This window comes from Zootoca vivipara, chromosome 16 (genome assembly GCF_963506605.1).
Source record: "Zootoca vivipara chromosome 16, rZooViv1.1, whole genome shotgun sequence".
Taxonomy (NCBI): Eukaryota; Metazoa; Chordata; class Lepidosauria; order Squamata; family Lacertidae; genus Zootoca; species Zootoca vivipara.
The window spans coordinates 23004847-23023856 of NC_083291.1; the positions used below are offsets into that span (position 1 = coordinate 23004847).

A 19010-nucleotide genomic window follows, 5' to 3' on the forward strand; every position below is an offset into this window, starting at 1 on the left:
TGGCTCGCTCTCCTTTTATTTCGGCCCCCATAAAATTTTAAAAAAACAAGCAAAAAGAAAAACCAGACACCACCCCAACTGTGACAATCACAATATGTCCACAGAGCTCAAGCTTCTTATGCAATGCTGCATCCTTCAGCTTTGCAGGTACAATAACCCTTCTCCTCTTCAATGGCTTAACCCCCTCTTCCCTCACCCCTTCCTGCTCTGCTGCTCTCATTCTTATTTTCTATGAAATGGCAGGGAGGTGGAAGGGACTTCCCCAGAGGAAAAGCATGGTGGTGGGAGAGGTCTGGCTGTAAAAGTGCATTTAAATCATTTACACCTGGCCTTTTCACAACTGCACAAGGCGGCTCTTCACATCCACTGGAACAATGTGCAAACTCTGTACAATAAAGCAAACATTAGACCTGTTAAACATTAAACAGCAGCAACAAAGGCACAGCCCTCCAAACGGACAGGCCTTTTCAAAGCTATCCAGAGACCCTGAGCGAGGAACTCTGCTGAATCTCTTGGGCGGGTGCAGTGGAGACTCCACAGAACCAAAGCAAATAGCTGAGGATGCCTTGCTGTGCTGTTGGCAATCTAACCTCAAGAGAGACAAAGTTATCTTCGAGCAGAGGTCTCAATATCCTTAAAAGAGCCTTCCCCAACCTGGTGCCCTCAAGGTGTTTTGGACTACAACTCCCGTCAGCCCAAGCCAGGATCTCTAAGAAATTATGGAAATTGCAGTCCAAAACATACAAATGCACCAAGCTGGGGAAGGCCACCTTAGAAGGTGAGTTGGCTCATGCAGGGAGATGCCCCAGTGTTCAAAATTAGCCAGGCACATTTTGCACCTGGCTTTCAACCACTTGTTACCAAGTGAAGATGCCTGGGCACCAGGATGGCACCTGACATCACCATCTGGAGGTCCATGCTTGGGGATCATTGGATCTGGACTGTTTTCACACACGAATACTCCATCCTGTGGGATTCTATCATATATTTTATCTGCACAATCAGAGTGAATTTCTGGAAGCAAAATGCTTTCTCTGTGCAGTCTGAGCAGGCAAAGTCATCATTAAGGGGGGGGGGAGTGGCCGGAATCGATCAACATATATATGGGCTGTCCCTAGATCAAGTGACTTTTCTTCTTTAAATTCTCAAATTTCTTAAATGAACTCAAGGCTGTAATCTGAACTAGCCAGATGTTTAACTGAGAATCAATCACAGTCAGTCCATAGTTGGAAAAATAAGACTTTAGAGCCATCTTGCCCCAAAATGGCAACGAGACACTGCGTGTTGTCAACTGCAACCTTTGTTTAAGGAGCCATTTATCTAACACTGCTCTCTGGTGTAGTGGTTAAGAGCGGTAGACTCGTAATCTGGGGAACCGGGTTCGCTCCTCCACATGCAGCTGCTGGGTGACTTTGCGCTAGTCACACTTCTTTGAAGTCTCTCAGCCCCACTCACCTCACAGAGTTCTTGTTGTGGGGGAGGAAGGGAAAGGAGAATGTTAGCCGCTTTGAGACTCCTTCGGGTAGTGATAAAGCGGGATATCAAATCCAAATTCCTCCTCCTCCTCCTCCTCCTCCTCCTCCTCCTCCTCCTCCTCCTCCTCCTCCTCCTCCTCCTCCTCCTCTTCTAATACAGGGTATGAAAGGCTAGAACCAGCACATTAAATTTGATCCAGAATCTCACCAGCAATCAGCCCAGTTGGCACCGAAATAGCTGGGTACCTGATTGCCAGCCAAGGCTCACTGGCAGACAGACTGAAGCATTCTTTGCCCACTGCAGCTCCTGGGCTGTCTTCAATAGCAACTCCTCACAGAATGCATTCTCATAGTCAATGGTCTACAAAAGACATAGATAACTGTCGCAAGGTCTTGGGCTCTGAAAAGGCATGTAGCTGGTGTATCAGATGCAACTGATCAAAAGCACTCCTGGCCACTTCTGCCACCTGCTAAATCCAACCTCGGTTTTAGGAGGATGCCTGAACTGCCGCCTGCCTGCTACGCAGATGCGAGCGGGCAGGTTGCAAGGTTTGCTCTTTCTGCCAAGGCAGGCCGCACCAGAAGGCTGCAGAATAATTGAACAACTGCTGTCTGCTTTTCAAAGCAGTGCCAAGGAAGGTGTGGGTTGCAAACAGGGGAAGAGAAAATAGGCAAGCTGCATGGGGGAGAGGCAAAGAGGCGAATAGTGTGTCCTATTCGCAGTCTACTGTGGACTGAAAGAATATCTCTGGTTTGTGACATCCTAGTAGAAAATGGGAGAGACCACACTGTAGCATTGGAGTCCACTGCAGCCTGAAGAGCAGTGTGGTATCACAGAACATCTCTAGCCATACCCTAAATATCTTGGGACTCAGAATCAAGATACTCAACAGTGGCAGAATCTGAAATACACAATACAGTGGTACCTTGGGTTACAAGCACCTCGGGTTACAAACACTTCGGGTTACAGACTCTGCTAACCCAGAAGTAGTACCTCGGGTTAAGAACTTTACCTCAGGATGAGAACAGAAATTGCGCGCAGGTGGTGCGGCGGCAGCCGGAGGCCCCATTAGCTAAAGTGGTACCTCAGGTTAAGAACGGTTTCAGGTAAAGAACAGACCTCCGGAACAAATTACGTTTGTAGCCAGAGGTACCACTGTATAGATAGATACAGTGCGTATGTATGTATGTATACTGTAGATAGATAGATATATTACATAGATATTACAGTGGTACCTCGACTTCCGAATGCCTCGATTTCCGAAGGTTTCGACTTACGAAGTCGGCAAACCTGGAAGTATTTTTGCCCCGTGCCTGTTCTGCGCATGCGCAAAGTGCAAAATCGTGCTTCGCGCATGCACAAAATGGACACTTCGACATCCGAAGGTTTCGACTTACAAAGAGCACCGCGGAACAGATCGACTTTGTAAGTCAAGGTACCACTGTACATACAACAGCTTTAATTCATAAAATGAATGCTTGTGCTTAAGCTATTGCCCCTCTCACTGCAATCCAGAACACTATCAAAACATTTATGGAAAATGTATTGGCGCAATCGGATTTTGAAGTTTGGAACAACTATGATGCAGCGGTGTCAATGCAACAAAAGAAGTAGGGCCAAGCCTTATCAGGGTGGCAGAGGGAACATGTTTTAGATGGCAGCACCATCACAAAAGCAATGGGTTATGATCTTTGTGCACAATGCTGAAGCTGCTTGCTTTATATAGCTTGCCATAAACACATGGTTCACCTCTGAAGATGAAAATAATATCCCTCCCATGGAAAGAACAAAAATTCCTTGTACTTTCCCCCCTTCAATCTTGGCTTTGGCTTTGAGTCCATAATTGCTAGTTTGAGCATCCAGCGCACACTTTTGCAAGCAAAGCCCTGCCATGTATTGCGAAAACCACCATGAAACCAGCGCTTCCTCTAACCTGCTGCTTTGCTGCCTGACTCAGTTGTGACACCACCAGACAGGTTTAGCCACATCGTTCAGACTGCAAAGTTAGGGAATGTAACAAACAATTGGCCCTTCTCTCCCAGCGAGCTCCCTGCCCCATGTCACCATCATCCCCCATGGCTGGCTGGAAAAGGCCCACTGGCTGGAGAAACGCTGCCAGGCAGTGGTGGGTGTCGCCAGAGTCAAAAGTGGGTGGAGCCACAAATGCAAATCTTGCAGCAGGCCACTTTCCACACCCAATCACATGCCCCTCCATCATGGTCTCCATCCGAGGGGAGGCAAGAGGCACCATCAATATTCAAGGACACATGAAATCTGTATGCATCATCTAAAAACCAAGAAATATTTTTTTCCATTAAGACTTGTTTTGTGCATGTGGTGGCGCTGTGGTTAAACCACTGAGCCTAGGGCTTGCTGATCAGAAGGTTGGCGGTTCGAATCCCTGTGACGGGGTGAGCTCCCGTTGCTTGGTCCCAGCTCCTGCCAACCTAGCAGTTCAAAAGCACGTCAAAATGCAAGTAGATAAATAGGAACCGCTACAGCGGGAAGGTAAACGGCGTTTCCGTGTGCTGCTCTGGTTCGCCAGAAGCGGCTATGTCATGCTGGCCACATGACCTGGAAGATATATGCCGGCTCCCTCGGCCAATAATGCGAGATGAGCACGCAACCCCAGAGTCGGTCACGACTGGACCTAATGGTCAGGGGTCCCTTTACCTTTACCTATCAAGCATGTCCAGCTCCCAAGAGACTGTGATCTACTCCCAGTAGAAAAAACTGGCAGTGATCTAGACCCATTGTCATTGGAGGGAGGAAGAGCATGCGTGGCGCAGAGTTGTTGAGCTTTTTTTGAGGGGAGGATTGCACAGAGTTTTTTAGCTTCCCCCCCCCCCCCCCGTAGTGGTTTGTACATACATGATAAGGATCCCACAATCTACCAGGATCAGCCAGGGATCTACCGGTAGATCGCGATCTACTGGTTGGACATCCCTGGTATATATTCATGCAGATTTGACTAATAACTCATATGTTACATCCCCCCCCCCAAACGTGTGGAGCTGGAACGCCTGTCTGAAGACGGATTCCCAACCTGGCCCCTGAAATAAGGCAAAAATTATCAAGTCAAGCTTTACATGGAAGACCCAGAGACTGCAGTCAAAAGGAAGATAAAACGACACCAATTTTTCCATTATCACAGCACAGGAAGCAGACATATGGTGTCTGGTAGGCCTTATCTATACAACGGTAATGTAGATATATTGCATCTTTGACAGCACAACCTAAAACTATCGTTAGTTTCTTCCCCAGAACTCAGAAACTAAATGAGCTTATGCCAGCAGACAGCTCAAGCCAGTATCTCTAGGAAAGCACACTGTTAAGCAGAGAGACAGAGACAGAGAGAGAAGGAACAGAAACCACCAAATTACAAATGATGTCAACAGAGACACACAGTAAAAGAGAGAGAGTAGCAGCTCATTCACTTGAAATTTCACACGTCTCATTCACTACCTGAAAGCTTCAGTCTCTAGGGACCACAAGACCACTGTCAAATTCAATGCATACACCACCAGAAGAGAATCATGGAGATGGCAAATGATTTAGCTAAAAAGATGGCATTCTAAGCAACATCTTGCAGTCCAACCCGCAAAGATGCTTACTCAGATACAAGGCCAACCAAGTCAAAACAAAAACCTCTACATTTCACTTGCTTTGTCCGTACTAAGCCATTGTAACTAATAGCAGCTTCTAAAACAGGCATATGCAAACTCGGCCCTCCAGCTGTTTTGGGACTACAACTCCCATCATCCCTAGCTAACAGGACCAGTGGATATGGATGATGGGAGATGTAGTCCCAAAATATCTGGAGGGCTGAGTTTGCTTATGCCTGTCCTAAAATGGGGGACATGCACAGGGGATCATTTTGGCTTTTGTAACCAAAGACACTTAACAAATGTAATTTTGACTCAGTTTTTTCCTCCTTGGCCTTTTCTTCCTCTGACCATTGACTTAGATGGTCATTTCTCGGAACACTGCTTATTGTCATTTCACTTCTGGACCCCAGCTTTTCTTTATCTCCTGGCGCCTTTTCCAATTCCTCAGTCTTGCCCAAGAAACCTACTCTTGTCCCAAACTGACAATTTCCCCACAGAAGCCAAAATAGCTTTCGGACATTCTGACAGCTCTGGATGTCAACGGACTATATTCCACAGCGCCAGTGCCAGGGGCTTCGTTGCACAATACAGGAATGCAACATAAGATATATACCAAGCATTGAAAACATTGTCTGGCCTATACACGGGAAGATTTTCATGACAAGATCAAACATTTCCCCAGAAAACGCTGAGAAGGTTTGGCATCATATACTGACAGTGCAAGACAAACATTTTAATCTCCTTGTCCTCTATCTCAAGATTCTGGATAAAATGTAGATTGTGTGTTACTAGAAGCATCAGGCAGTCTCTTTTCGTGGCATGCGATGACCACGTTGCTGGGGCTCAAAATTCCCAAACAATGCAGCCTTGTTGGTTGATAGACATACCCAGAAGGGCAGTACCCCACTCTCTCTGCCCTTGTCAGCAGTGAAAAATTACAGCCTCTTGCAGCACCTGTCAACTTTCATGGCATTAACCCCTCGGAGCTGACAAGGGCAGGCACATTTCCATGAGGTGGACAGGGTGCAAATGCAACACCCTGCCACCTCCGCCTTCGCCGTGTGATCCGGGCCTTTTGTAGCTCTAATTAAAGGAACCGGGAGTGCGTGGAAACAGCCCTTTAGTTATTATAATCACGACGCTACCTCAACAAAAGGTAATAAGAAAAGGAAGGGGAGGGGAAAAAAAACATTGCTTAATCTTTTCCTTTCACAACAGCTAAGGGACGACCGAGTTCAGACCTGTTTTTGCTCATTTATTATTATTATTATTATTTCCAAATTCCACATTTCTAACACGGCGCATTAAAAAAAGGCAAGCTCAGAAAGGGGGCAAGAGTTCCATCCGATTGCACAAAATTCAGGTTCTCTTCTTCCTGTTGATCCAGGCTTGGTATCATAAGCCTATGCAAGAGCGCAAAAGGGAAAAAAGAAAGAGATTAAGAATCCACACACACCAGTCTTGAGTATTTACATCTTCCTGAGTGTTTGGGTGAAATGATGTCTGCAACTATTCGTCGGGGTGCAAGTGGGTGTCAGTGTGCCCACCAGCACCTCCTCGGGACAGAGCAAGAAGTCTCTCTAAACATTCCCTTTAAAATCCATGGTGCTTGGTAGATTGCTTTTCCTGCTCAGTTCCTATATGCACTGGCACACCCCTTAAAGATGTCCACGTGCTGCTTCGTGCCAGGACATCACAGGGTTCCCTCTCCCTTGATGTAGAGCTCGTCCATGTAAGGGAGGCGGTGTGCTGGCGTAACCAGTGACCCTCCCCATATGGAGGACCAGAACAATGTAAAATGTACACTGTGTGCGCAGAATGTCCACATGCCGGTTGAATATGTGGCTTGTGGGAGGAGAGCATGGCTGATGTGCATCCGCAGTGGTGGAAGGCTGTGCAGCCCTGTATTCCCATCACACAGCCATTGAATGCAAGGGCAGGGAGGCTGCCTGAAACTCCATTTCAAGGGCTGAATACCTTGAATGGGGAAAAGATGCTAATGCGACCAGGAGTGTTTTTTGGAGTCTTGAGGGACCAGCCCATTCCAAGTCGAGCTGCTGGCTAGATCCTGGAAAGCTGCTAAGATTCTCCAAGCCAGAGGATCGGGCCTCTCCCTTATTTTGCACTAGCTCTTGTTATGCCATTGGCCTAATTCTGTCTCCAAGTAATAGTGTGACTTGTGATATAAAGAGATTTATATTATCATTGTCATGTTAAAAGCACACTGCCACCTGTACATTCTTGTTAGGTTTTGAAATGAATTTTTGAGCAAGCTTTCTTTTTAATCCACTTTATACTTCACTGATTTGTAAGAGGCAAGATGTACATGAATATTTATAGGTTATTTAAAAATAAAACGGCACTACTGATTCCGAAGAAGAATTGCAACTGTCTATAAGCATACTGTACCTTTATTGCTCTCTCTGTGTGTGTTGGCCTTTCTAGATCTGATTATCTGAATATGCACCTTCTGTATAGATGTTTGGACTGCAAGAAGACATTTGTTCTACGCAAAAAAATTCATTTAGCACCAGGAAATCCATGCCTGTAAGAGCATATCCTCAGGCTGAGCAAAGGAGAAAATTGTGGATCATTAAGGCCTAATGTTAGAGGAATTGTCGAAGATGAGGGAGAACGCTGATATGCTTCTCCTCAACCAGAAGATTCAGCTCCAGGTTCTATTCCTTCTGTTCGCCTACGGACTATTTCATATCAGCAAGCTAGTTGGGAAGCAATGCTACTTTCATCCTCTTACTTAAACTGTAAGAGGAAAATTCCAGCACCTCTGATCAGCTACTAGTTTTAGTGGAGGACCAGTTTGGAAAGAGGGCAGTGCCAGGATCCTACACCACCCCCTGGCAATGGAGTCGATGGCTGCAGTTGCCCCTCAATACTCAATACATCCTCCTTACCTCAAAGCTGGCAACTGGGGCCAAACAAGATCCACCAGAGGGTTTGATAACTAAAATAAAGGCACTTGAAACTAAGCCAGTGTCTCGGATCTCTTGGTCACATTTGATGCTAGGTAAAATTGCCTTCTTTTTCCTGAGGCCCTAGGAGCAGAGAGTGGCACTCCTTTGGATCTAAGGGATGTCCAGAGTATAGCCAGAGATCTCCTGGCTCAGGCTGGGTGGACAAAAGATAGGAGTGGCAGCAGCTTACTACCTGAGAAGGTTGGTTTAACCCATGGGTTTTTTTTATTAATGTCTGAACTCTCAAGAAAACAATGACCTGGATTTTGGCTCAGGCTTCCTTGACCTGTCTTTTATTTGTATAGATGATTGTTGTTTACTGTAATTGGCTTTAGTGTTTTTATTTTGTCTGCAAATAGCCTTCTAGTCACTTTTATGAGCAAAGTGACTAATAACAATAATAATAATAATAATAACAATAACAATAATAATAAATGCAACCCACCTCCAGCCAGCCAGAGTTGTTGGTTATACAACTGCCTAGGGAACATAGCCTTCAGTGTTTGATTCCCTCATTCTGCAGCTCGTCATTTTCATGAAATATAGACTACTGCAAGCTCTTGGGGAGCAACATTTTATGTTGTGGCTGAAGAAGTGTCCAGGGAAATATGAAATACTGATGCCTAGCCAATTCTCTCTCTCTCTCTCTCTCTCTCTCTCTCTCTCTCTCTCTCTCTCCACCATCTCTTGCCCTTTAACTGGAGATGATGCAAAACTGCACTGCTAGTAAACCACCTGTGCTGAAGGAGGATTAAGGATTTTGCAAGAACTGAATCACTGCGGCTTGAAACATCCGCTGTTACCATAGTGCATGACATTACATGCCCAAAACAAAGATGAGTTACAAAAGGAGCTGGCACTCAGAAGCTTGTCTCAAGTAGACGCAGGATCATGGGAAGGCCAGGTCTTCAGCACTCCCAGGATATCTGGAATCCAGTTCTTGAAAGGAGCTGCTACAGCTGCTACAAACATTGTACGCGGGCAAACCACAAGGACGGTGCCGACCCCTTTGCCAGTAACATACGCTGTTAAATTGCTGGTCACATCAAAAGTGTTTAGATGATTCAGCTGTGAGGCGATCAGGCACACTCCTTCATCCAATCCCCAGAGTTCAAATATACATGGGTCTGGCCTTCTGGTGGAACAACAGGTTCGATAAAGCCACAGGAGCGGTTGGATGTGTTTCCAATTCAGGGACACCGAGATGACTTGTCTCAGGGACTGGCCGGATGAGAAAGCTGCTTGCTGCCTGCGCAAGAGCCATCCAAGAAGAAGAAGACTTAGACCCTGGGTTGTGGTGGTGGGACACTGGGGAGCAGTCTGGGGAAAGGACAAGCTGGGAGGTGCTAGAAGCAGGAGCGATCAAGGTGAGGGTGGTGGGTCAGAAGATAGAGGCCCTTACAGGACAAGGCTGGAAGCTGAGAGTCTGCCTCCATGTGAGCACAGACTCAGACAGAGAGGAGTCAGAGGTTGTCCCTGATACCCAGCAGCAGGGCACTCCCAGTCTTGCTGGCTCTCCTCCTCTCCTGACACTCCACTCGCGGAGAGTCCTGCTGAGCAACGGGTCAGACAAGCCCAGAGGAGGAGCCCACCACTGTCTCCGTCTGCTTAGAAGGGATCCAGAGTGAGAGGCGAGATGGGGAAGGTGGGTGCCAGAGGTCAATATCAGCAATGTCTCCAGCTAGATGAGTTGAGCCGGAGGAACAATGCTGTGTTGTTACTTTCTGTGAATAAAAGCTAATTTGCATTCAAGTTCTTTACTGCCTTGTGGGTGACCTGTGCTCGCCTGACAGCTCCTTGACACTTGTGCTTGGGCTCCATCAAGTGACGGCTTAGTTGTGAAACCTGTAGTTGAGCAGGTGTAGAGAGGTACAGCTCTGCCGACCAAGCAAACCCAGAGGGCCAGGTTCATAGAATATATACTGGGCCTAGCCAATCAAGAAGCTTCGTACTGCTTGTCAGTTGCGAGGGTTGGTGTTGCTTAACCCATATTCCCTGTGCTCGAAGAGGGCACTGAGACCTGAAGAGGTAGATTCCATCTCACCTGAACCCTGGAGAATCTTCTTTGGGGGAAGGGGGGTGAGACCCCATGTAGAACCCCATGACCACTGATGATTTGGAGGAACCCACAGCAGTCCAAAGGGAGACTCAAGAGCCCCATCTAGGGCAGCCCTCCCCCAAGTGCATCCTAATCCCATCCTTGATCCCTAATTCTCCCTCTTTGTTTCCTAGGCCTCAAGACCAATGGCATACCCAGTGGTAAGCCCAGAGTGGTTAAAGGAGTGTTCACCTGGCTACCAGAAAATTCTGGTGCTGGGAGTCTGCTCAGGGGAAAGGTGAGGAGGTAGATGAGGAACAGTCATCAAGTATATACGTATATACTCGAGTATAAGGCTACTTTTTCAGCACACAAAAAATGTGCTGAAAAAGCCGCCCTCGGCTTCTACTCAAGTGAGGCGGGCGGCGGCGGAGAAAGGCACAGGACCAACTCTCTGAACCCCTGCCCTATGCCTGCTCTGTACGAGGTGGTGGGGGAAAAGAAGCGGTGAGGAAGGGATCCTTCCTCGCCGCTTCTTCCCCACCCCGCCACCGACAGCTGGGAAAGGCATAGGACAGTATTTATTTTTATTTTTGAAATTTACCAGTAGCTGCTGCATTTCCCACCCTTGGCTTATACTCAAGTCAATAAGTTTTCACAGTTTTTTGAGGTAAATTCAGGTGCCTCAGCTTATATTTGAGTCAGTTTATACTCGAGTATACTATATACGGTAGTTTTCTCAGTCTTTTCTGGAAGATTGCTGAGTTAGCAGCTCACCTTTGAGCTCACTAATGTATAGTGCACTCAATCTAGCACACTCATGTCCACAACTCCTTGGCTTCCTGGTCTAGCTCCCAAACCAGGTGCTGGTCATGGAAAACAGCCCTCTAGACAGGCTAAGAGGAAGGAAAAAGTACTTTCCTTTCCCAGAAAGACTTCCTGCTGTGTGCTACAGCTCCAAACCTAAAGAACAGGAAGCCACCACTGTCAGGCAAGCAGTGTATTTTTACTTATACTTTTCAGATTTATATATTTCACTGATTTTACAATCATTTTGACATTTCAAAACTTGACTTCCTTTCCCCACTTTCTGCGGTTCCTTAAATTTATTTTTAATATCTTCTACATACCCAAATTAACTTAATTTGTTCATTTATTCATCTACTTTAAAGAGATACTCTTATACAGGGCCAAGCCACAATTCCAATTCAAATTGAATCCATTTTGAATCACTACCACGAAGGAAAAAGCCCACTCGTAGTTGGAGATTTTCAAGCTGCAACAAGACTGGGACCAAGAATGCTTTGAGTTCAGGCAAGCTGTAAGGTTAATGATTCAGGAATGAAGGAGACAGGAGCAAAATGGACTTCCTGCCTCTCCAACCATGACCGCCCCAAGCATTTCAGGAATAGAAACAGGCCGCAGGTCTCCCTTGCTGAAAACTGTTGTGCACCCGGCTCTGATCAGAAGCTAGTTGGACTTGAGCAGAACAGTAACTTGAAAGTGAGCTATGTACTAGGAAGCCTATGATTAAAATCTTATCTCACCCAAGAGATGGCCTTAGGGAAGCCACTAATCGTTCTTCCTGTCACCTCCGTTATTATGGAGATAATATTACTGACCTGCCTTACAGGGCTCCTGTAGGATTACCAAGATAATATATGTGACATGCTTTGGACACTCTAAAATGCAACATAAATGCTAAGAGATACACAAGAGATACAGAAACCTCTTCCCCTACTGCAACTCAAATGAGAATCTTAGAACACCCACACAGGAGAGAATCCAACAGTTCCAGAAACTTTGCCATCTTAAAACTCTAAAGCAGGGTTTCCGAAACTTGGGTCTCCAGCTGTTGCTAGCAAGACCAGTAGTCAGGGATGATGGCAATTGCAGTCCAAAAACAGCTGGAGACCCAATTTGGGAAACCTGGGAGGTTTGGGTTGATCGCGGGCTCTTCTTCCTTTGTGTGGATTGGCTCATCGTCCATTCGCACATGACCTGCCCCTATAAAAAGGTCAACAAATTAGACCTGAACCTGAAAAGTTTACATACCTCCCTAAAAAAGCTCAAAACTTTGACCTGAACCCCAAAAAAGCTCAACAACTTTGACCTTTGATCACTGCCAGTTTTTAATTCTGTGATTAGGTCGCAGTCTCTTGGGAGATGGACATTCCTGCTCAAGAGAAAACATTACACACAGCCACTCATGCCACCAATTTCCCATTTCATTTATGGCTTCAACACAGCTTTGCAAACAGCAGCACTGTGTTTTATGTCCCGCTGATTATCAAAGGGAAAAGGCCCACGCAAACTCATGCCCCTCCACAGTTCTCCACTGTAGAATTTTTTTTGAAAAAATCCTCTTGACTCTTTGATCCCCATGAGAAAGTCCTAGCAAGGTGTTCCTCTTCTTGTCTGCATTGGCTTGGAGTCAAGAGATGCTGCTTCCCAAAATTCCAGATTTAGTTTGCCTTAAAATTATGCCAAGTATTAAGAGATTATTTCAAAGCGAAAAGAAAATTAAAAGGACCGAGGGAATGAACACGTCCTGGCACAAGACTGTGCTACAAACCAGGAGGAGGGGGGGAGGTATAACATATTGCGCTGGAAAAATCATTATGACTTGGCCTACTTACAATATTGAAATTCCAGACATACACAATCATGCACGTCAGGTTCTGCTCACTAATTCTGAAGAAGTGCAGATATGGAAGAGGCAGCGGCTGCACCTAGGCCAGGCAAGCTCAGCCCGGGACATGTGAAAAGAGTAGGAAGTGGTGGGGATGTGTAAAAAAGTCAGAGCAAGCCAGCAAGGTTTTGACTCATGGTTGGCCACTAGTGCAATTTTCACCACATCCACCAAATGATGTTCTGCTTTCAAGCTTTATGGTAGAAAGATGAGCCTCTCACTAAAAACTAATTATGAACTTCCCCACAATGTTCCACATTAGCTATCGTCAACCTTTTTAAAGATCTGGGGCACACTTTTAAGCCAAACATGCATTTGGGGGCCCATTTGCCATAGATTTGCATGGTGGTAGTGCTCTTATTGTGAACTACCTTGGATCAAGTTGTGACCCATTAGTGGGTCCCGACCCACACTAGTAGGTTTCCAGCTGACTAGTGCTTTCCAAGCTTTTCATGTTGGTGACACCAGGGCCGTCTTAAGCATATAATAATAATAATAATAATAATAATAATAATAATAATAATAATAATAATTTATTATTTATACCCAGCTACTCTGGGCGGCTTCCAACAGAAGTATTAAAATACAATAATTTATTAAACATTAAAAGCTTCCCTAAACAGGACTGCCTTCAGATGTCCTCTAAAAGTCTGATACTTGTTTTTTCTCTTTGACATCTGGTGGGAGGGCGTTCCACAGGGCGGGTGCCACTACCAAGAAGGCCCTCTGCCTGGTTCCCTGTAACTTGGCTTCTCGCAGTGAGGGAACCGCCAGAAGGCCGTCGGTGCTGGACCTCAGTGTCCGGGCAGAACAATGGAGGTGGAGACGCTCCTTCATGTATTCTGGACCGAGGCCGTTTAGGGCTTTAAAGGTCAGCACCAACACTTTGAATTGTGTTCGGAAACGTACTAGGCGCCGTGGTGCAAAGATCCCTCCAGAGTCCCACCCCCCATTTGCCAGGGTTGTCGACCTTTTCCCAAGCCTCTGCGGGGATCGCTCTTCTCCCGTGGAGGCATGGAAAGGAAGTTGCACGTCCACCAACCATATAGTTGGCGGGGCACAGCTTCCATCCTAAGCCTCTGCGGGGATCCTAAGCCTCTACAGAAGCTTGGGAGGCAAGCTGCATGCCTGCCAGCCACATGGTTGACAGGGCACAGCTGGCGGGCATGCAGGAGGGAAAGGGCAGGCCACCAGCAAAGCCATGCAGCTCCCCCATTCGCTGGGGTGCCCCTGAGAGGCTAGCGCCCTGGCGCAATGCGCCAGTAAACCCAATGGGAAAGACGGCTCTGGGTGACACACTTTTTAGACATGCATCAGTTTGCAACACAGTAATTCAGGTTAACTAGCAAACCGGAGGTTAAACTAACCCCTTTCCAGCTCCGGGAAGAGCGTGGGGAGCATCTGCGCTGCACAATGCAGCCGACACACTAACGTTGTCACGACACACAGTTTGGATAGTGGCTGACAGCCTGAGGTCATAATAGGAGCACCACTAACCATGCAGCTGAAGACCAGCGGTCTGCATGATATGTAAAGGAAGAATTCACAGGGAACATCAGACCTGCTCCCAAAGAACAGCCAAGCACTTATTAATTTGTGGCTCTGCCACGTAAGGAGAGCTCCAGTCTGCCTATTGAAACTGATCCATTATTCCCACCTGCAGATCTGCCTTCAACAAGAGACATCATCAGCAGATCTTGCTGGTTGGGAAGGGCTCCATTTCAGAAGGCAGGTTGGAACGCTCCTCTCCAGCAGCTGTACAAGTAAGTCCTTCTCTGCTGCTCCACATGGCATGCTGGGATGCTTGCAAGCAATTACTGTGCTGCTCTCTGTAGCCCCACACAAAAGGAGGATGGGAAGAGTCTGGGAGGAGGGAATACTCCAACAAAGGGCTTTGCTCCATATAGAAACAACCAAGGTTCCCCAGATGTTCCGTTCAAACACTCTCCACACCAATGAGAAATATCATGTCATGTCTACCCCAGGCCAACCATATTTTAAGTGTTTCATTAATAATAGACATGGTAATTTTACATCTGGACTTTTAGTGAGAGCATTGTAAGTCTTCCCATTTCATGGATTCTATATCTCCCTGAAGGGCTGGAGGCAGATCCCATGACACGGCCTAAGCTAACATCCCATTGTTGGTGGGGCTTGAGAAATGCATTAGAAGAGTCTTCGAAGCGCCATATCCATTAAACTTTGCACCCCCGAGGGAAAAACTAAAAGCAAATCTGGAATAAAGTAAAGGGCATAAATTTAGCAAGAATAAGATCGCTGAACACATTTAGAGGCCTAGGGCCCAAGGAGAATTTTGTGCAGCCTTAACCAAAGATTAGCCGGCCATAATAAGACAAATGAAAAAATCAGTTTTATTGTTCTGCCCTGCTGTTCAACCCATTAAATAATCTTATCAAGGCTATTGCCTAAGTGCTGCTGTAACATAATTAAACAGCAGGCTATCTAGTTCTACAGAAATCAATAGAGACATTAACATTAATTTCTCTCTTTTTATACACTGCTTTTGTACTTGCTTAAATATGCACAGTATTGCTTCAAGTAACAAAAAAAAAGTCTTATTCATCCAAACGTTCATTTCTAGCATTTCAATGGATAAAAATCTACAAGGGTTTTTTTTTTTGATAGTAGTCTCAAAATATTAGTTTGTTGCATACACATGCAACCGTTTTAATTTAATTACAGGGTTTGCATGTAAAGCTGAGTAAGAAAATATGTATCTCTGGTTTTTTATATAAAATAAAATAAACTGCAAGTGGATATTTCTTATTCTTATGTGGCAGATTCATATAGAGAGTCATGGCCCCAATTAGTGACACTAAAGTTAACTTAGGAGGAAAGTGTTATGGTTCCGGACCAGACCCTGACCCGGTGGACTTAGCATTGGAGAGTGTGCATGTTTCTACAGCAGCCGTGTGTGTGTGTGCGTGCACGAGAGAGAACAGATTATTGTGCCACAGCACCGACATGAACCAGAAGCTCAGGCCACCTGAGCAGTCAACTACCTATTTGTTCATCCATGTGTTCAATTTATGTCCTGTTTCATCTCAAAGCTCTCAGCAGCATGCTCTGTCTCGGTCTTTCCAACATACACATATATTTACACTTAAGCAACTTGAACCAAACACAGGCAGAAAAAAGTAGGCATGGGGGGTGTCTATAAGGAACAGAGAAATGGCAGGCAGGGAAAGAGGTAACCATACCACTACTTCTCCTCACCCAATTCCCTCCCCCTGAAGCAGATTTTTTCCCCTTTCAAAAGGGTTGGGGCAGTGCTATTTTTCTAGAAAAAAGAGCTCACCACGAACTTCTCCCTTGTTCTCTTAGAATGGCAACGGTGCCCCCCTGAGAGGCGCTGGAGCTGAGCTCCGGTGAGCTCCAGCTAAAAAAGGTAAAGGACCTTTACCTTTACACCATCTCGCTTTCAGGCCGAGGGAGGCGGAGTTTGTCCACAGACAGCTTTCTGGGTCATGTGGCCAGCATGACTAAACCGCTTCTGGCACAATGGGACACTGTGACGGAAGCCAGAGTGCACGGAAGCACCCTTTACCTTCCTGCCACAGTGGTGCCTGTTTATCTACTGGCACTGGCGTGCTTTCGAACTGCTAGGTTGGCAGGAGCTGGGACTGAGCAATGGGCGCTCACCCCGTCACCGTCACTGGGATTTGAACTGCCGACCTTCTGATCAGCAAGCCCAAGAGGCTCAGTGGTTTAGACCACAGCGCCACCCACATTCCCTGTAATATGTAGTTAGCCGCTGAGGGGAGAGCCCCAACCTCTCTGAGGAGTTACCTCAGTCATTGTCCATGACCCGGCTCTCTCTCTCATCTGTGGTGCCAAAGAACCTGCCAAGAGATTATACATGTTCCAAAAGGAATGAGAGGCTCCAGGCCAGAAGGTGGGGCTTGAGGCAGCCTTGTAGCCTCAATTGTCTGGGAGGTCACCTGCACAAACTACCAGAGCTGACTGAGAGCTGTCCACAGTCCTGAAGACCCCTGTGTCCTGACGGCTCCAGCTCCAGCTCCCTAGCCACACAGGGCCTCTGGCTACTGGTCACCACCTCCTGCTGCTTCTGCGTGATCTGAGTGAGCTTGATGGGCTCTCTGCTGCTCTGGCCCACACCAGCTTGTGGCCATTGAAACTGGCCACGGCCATTGTTAAATTAAGGATGAATGAAAGCACGCTCTTTGTTTTTTTGCAGCTCTAGCTTTTGTATCCCAATTTCTATCACCGAGTACAGTATATTTCCACCAGTATATACCAACAAAAATAATGGTATATGCCTGCCCACCAGTTTATTGCTAAAAAGCAGCACTTCACAAGTAGAATTTCAACCAGGCTTTGTTGGAGGAGCTGGCACCAAGATTTCACGGACCCCTGGGAACAGACCTGCCTCTCCCAGCAAGAGCAATCTGCTTCTCTTACTTAGATAGAAGTTCTGATCTAAACAGCCTGGCGTGTAATTCTACCTCCCCCCACACATCAGTATAGGTTTTGTTGCCATTTTAAAATTTAAACTCATTTAACAAGGATCCAGTTCCCAATTCTTTGCCATAGGATAGCAACTATCATAGAATCATCGAATTGGAAGGGACCCTGAGGATCATCTTGTCCAACCCCCTGCAATGCAAGAATGTGAAGCTGCCCCATATGGGTATCAAACCTGCATCCTTGGCGTTATCAGCACCACGCTCTAACCTACTGAGCTATCCAGGCTGACATATCTTTTATCTGTACCTTGCTAACTACTGCCTTCTGCATTTGCAACGCCTGCTGCTGTACTGAAGCACTCCTGGGCACACCGAGGAAACCACAACAGCAGCAATGGAAATTGTAGGCATGGGAACTAGGATTAAGGTAGAGAACGTGATCCAACAAATCAAGCACAGTGCATCAGCCATGTACTGTAGGTTGTTCAGGGCTCAACAATGATTGGAGGCACAAATACTGAACAGGCCCTCTCTGAACCTAGAAGTATTCCCCAACTTCTTCCCCATTGCAGGGATATGTAGATTCTGGTCAATACATCATAGAATCATAGAATCATAGAGTTGGAAGAGACCACAAGGGCCATCCAGTCCAACCTTGACCTAGATGATATACTGTACTCCTATTGATGCAGCCCAGAATTGCATTGGCTTTTTAAGCTGCTGCATCACACTGTTGACTCATGTCAAGTTTGTGGTCTACCAAGACTCCTAGATCCTTTTCACAAGTACTTGCAGATCAGGAGTAACCACACGGTGCCCTCCAAAAGCTACTAGACTACAAATGCCATCTCTCCTGACCACTGGCCATGTTAGCTGGGGCTGATAGGTGTTGTAGTCCAAAAAAAATATGGAAGGCACCATGTCGAATGGCCCTTTTCTTGATAACACAGCAGAGACTTGCCACAGAATATCCATCGGGGGCAACAGTCCCTTACTGACTACAGAATGTGCTCCAAAGCTCTAAGATGCACTGTAGTCCTCTAAGACAGGAGACCCTGACAGCTGGGTTGTATGTAAGCTTTGTGACATTACAAGATCTCCACCATGCATATCTACCCTTTGAGGAATATAGAAATGTTTAATCTTTGTAATCAGAGTGGAAACTGCAATCATTAATCTCATTGCTGGATATCCCTTGAGTTTCCTACACAGTGTTATGCCTATATGTTGAAGACTTGCAGAACCTTGAAAATAGATTGGCTGCGTAGCCAATTTACTCAAACATCATAAAATGGTGATACATTTACATCTGTTGTTTTGTCTGACATGGCTGCTAATGTGCATCATAATTAGCAACGCAATTCCTGTGCCTTTCCCTATATTCTGTTTACTATGGAACTCCTATTCAGAGAAAGAAATTAGCATTCATGAAGAAACAGAAATTCAATCCATTAAGCGTTATTATCTGTACTGAATGAGAAACGCTGCATTAAGACAAACAGCAAGAATCTATTCATACCATTCATTATACGGTAAAAATAGTCAGAATGAATAACAATAACAACAACAAAATAAATACATAAAATTATATAAGTTCATAAGGAAGAAAATCAAGGCCCTAATGAGAGACATACACCAAAACGTTTCAGATTAACAATGAATCCACCTGAAACTTTTATTTTCCTTGAACCCGGAGACAGGTTTTTCCTTACATGAAACTCAGCATTCCAATGCTGAACAGGTTTATTTGGAAGTTATGGAAATCTACAGAACTCC

The 19010-nt window shown here is 45.9% G+C and overlaps 1 protein-coding gene across 1 annotated transcript in view; it reads right to left on the reverse strand.

Annotated features, from left to right (window-relative positions):
* Positions 1-19010, reverse strand: part of SHB (SH2 domain containing adaptor protein B) — a 145972-nt gene that overhangs the window by 64838 nt on the left and 62124 nt on the right. The window lies entirely within an intron of this gene.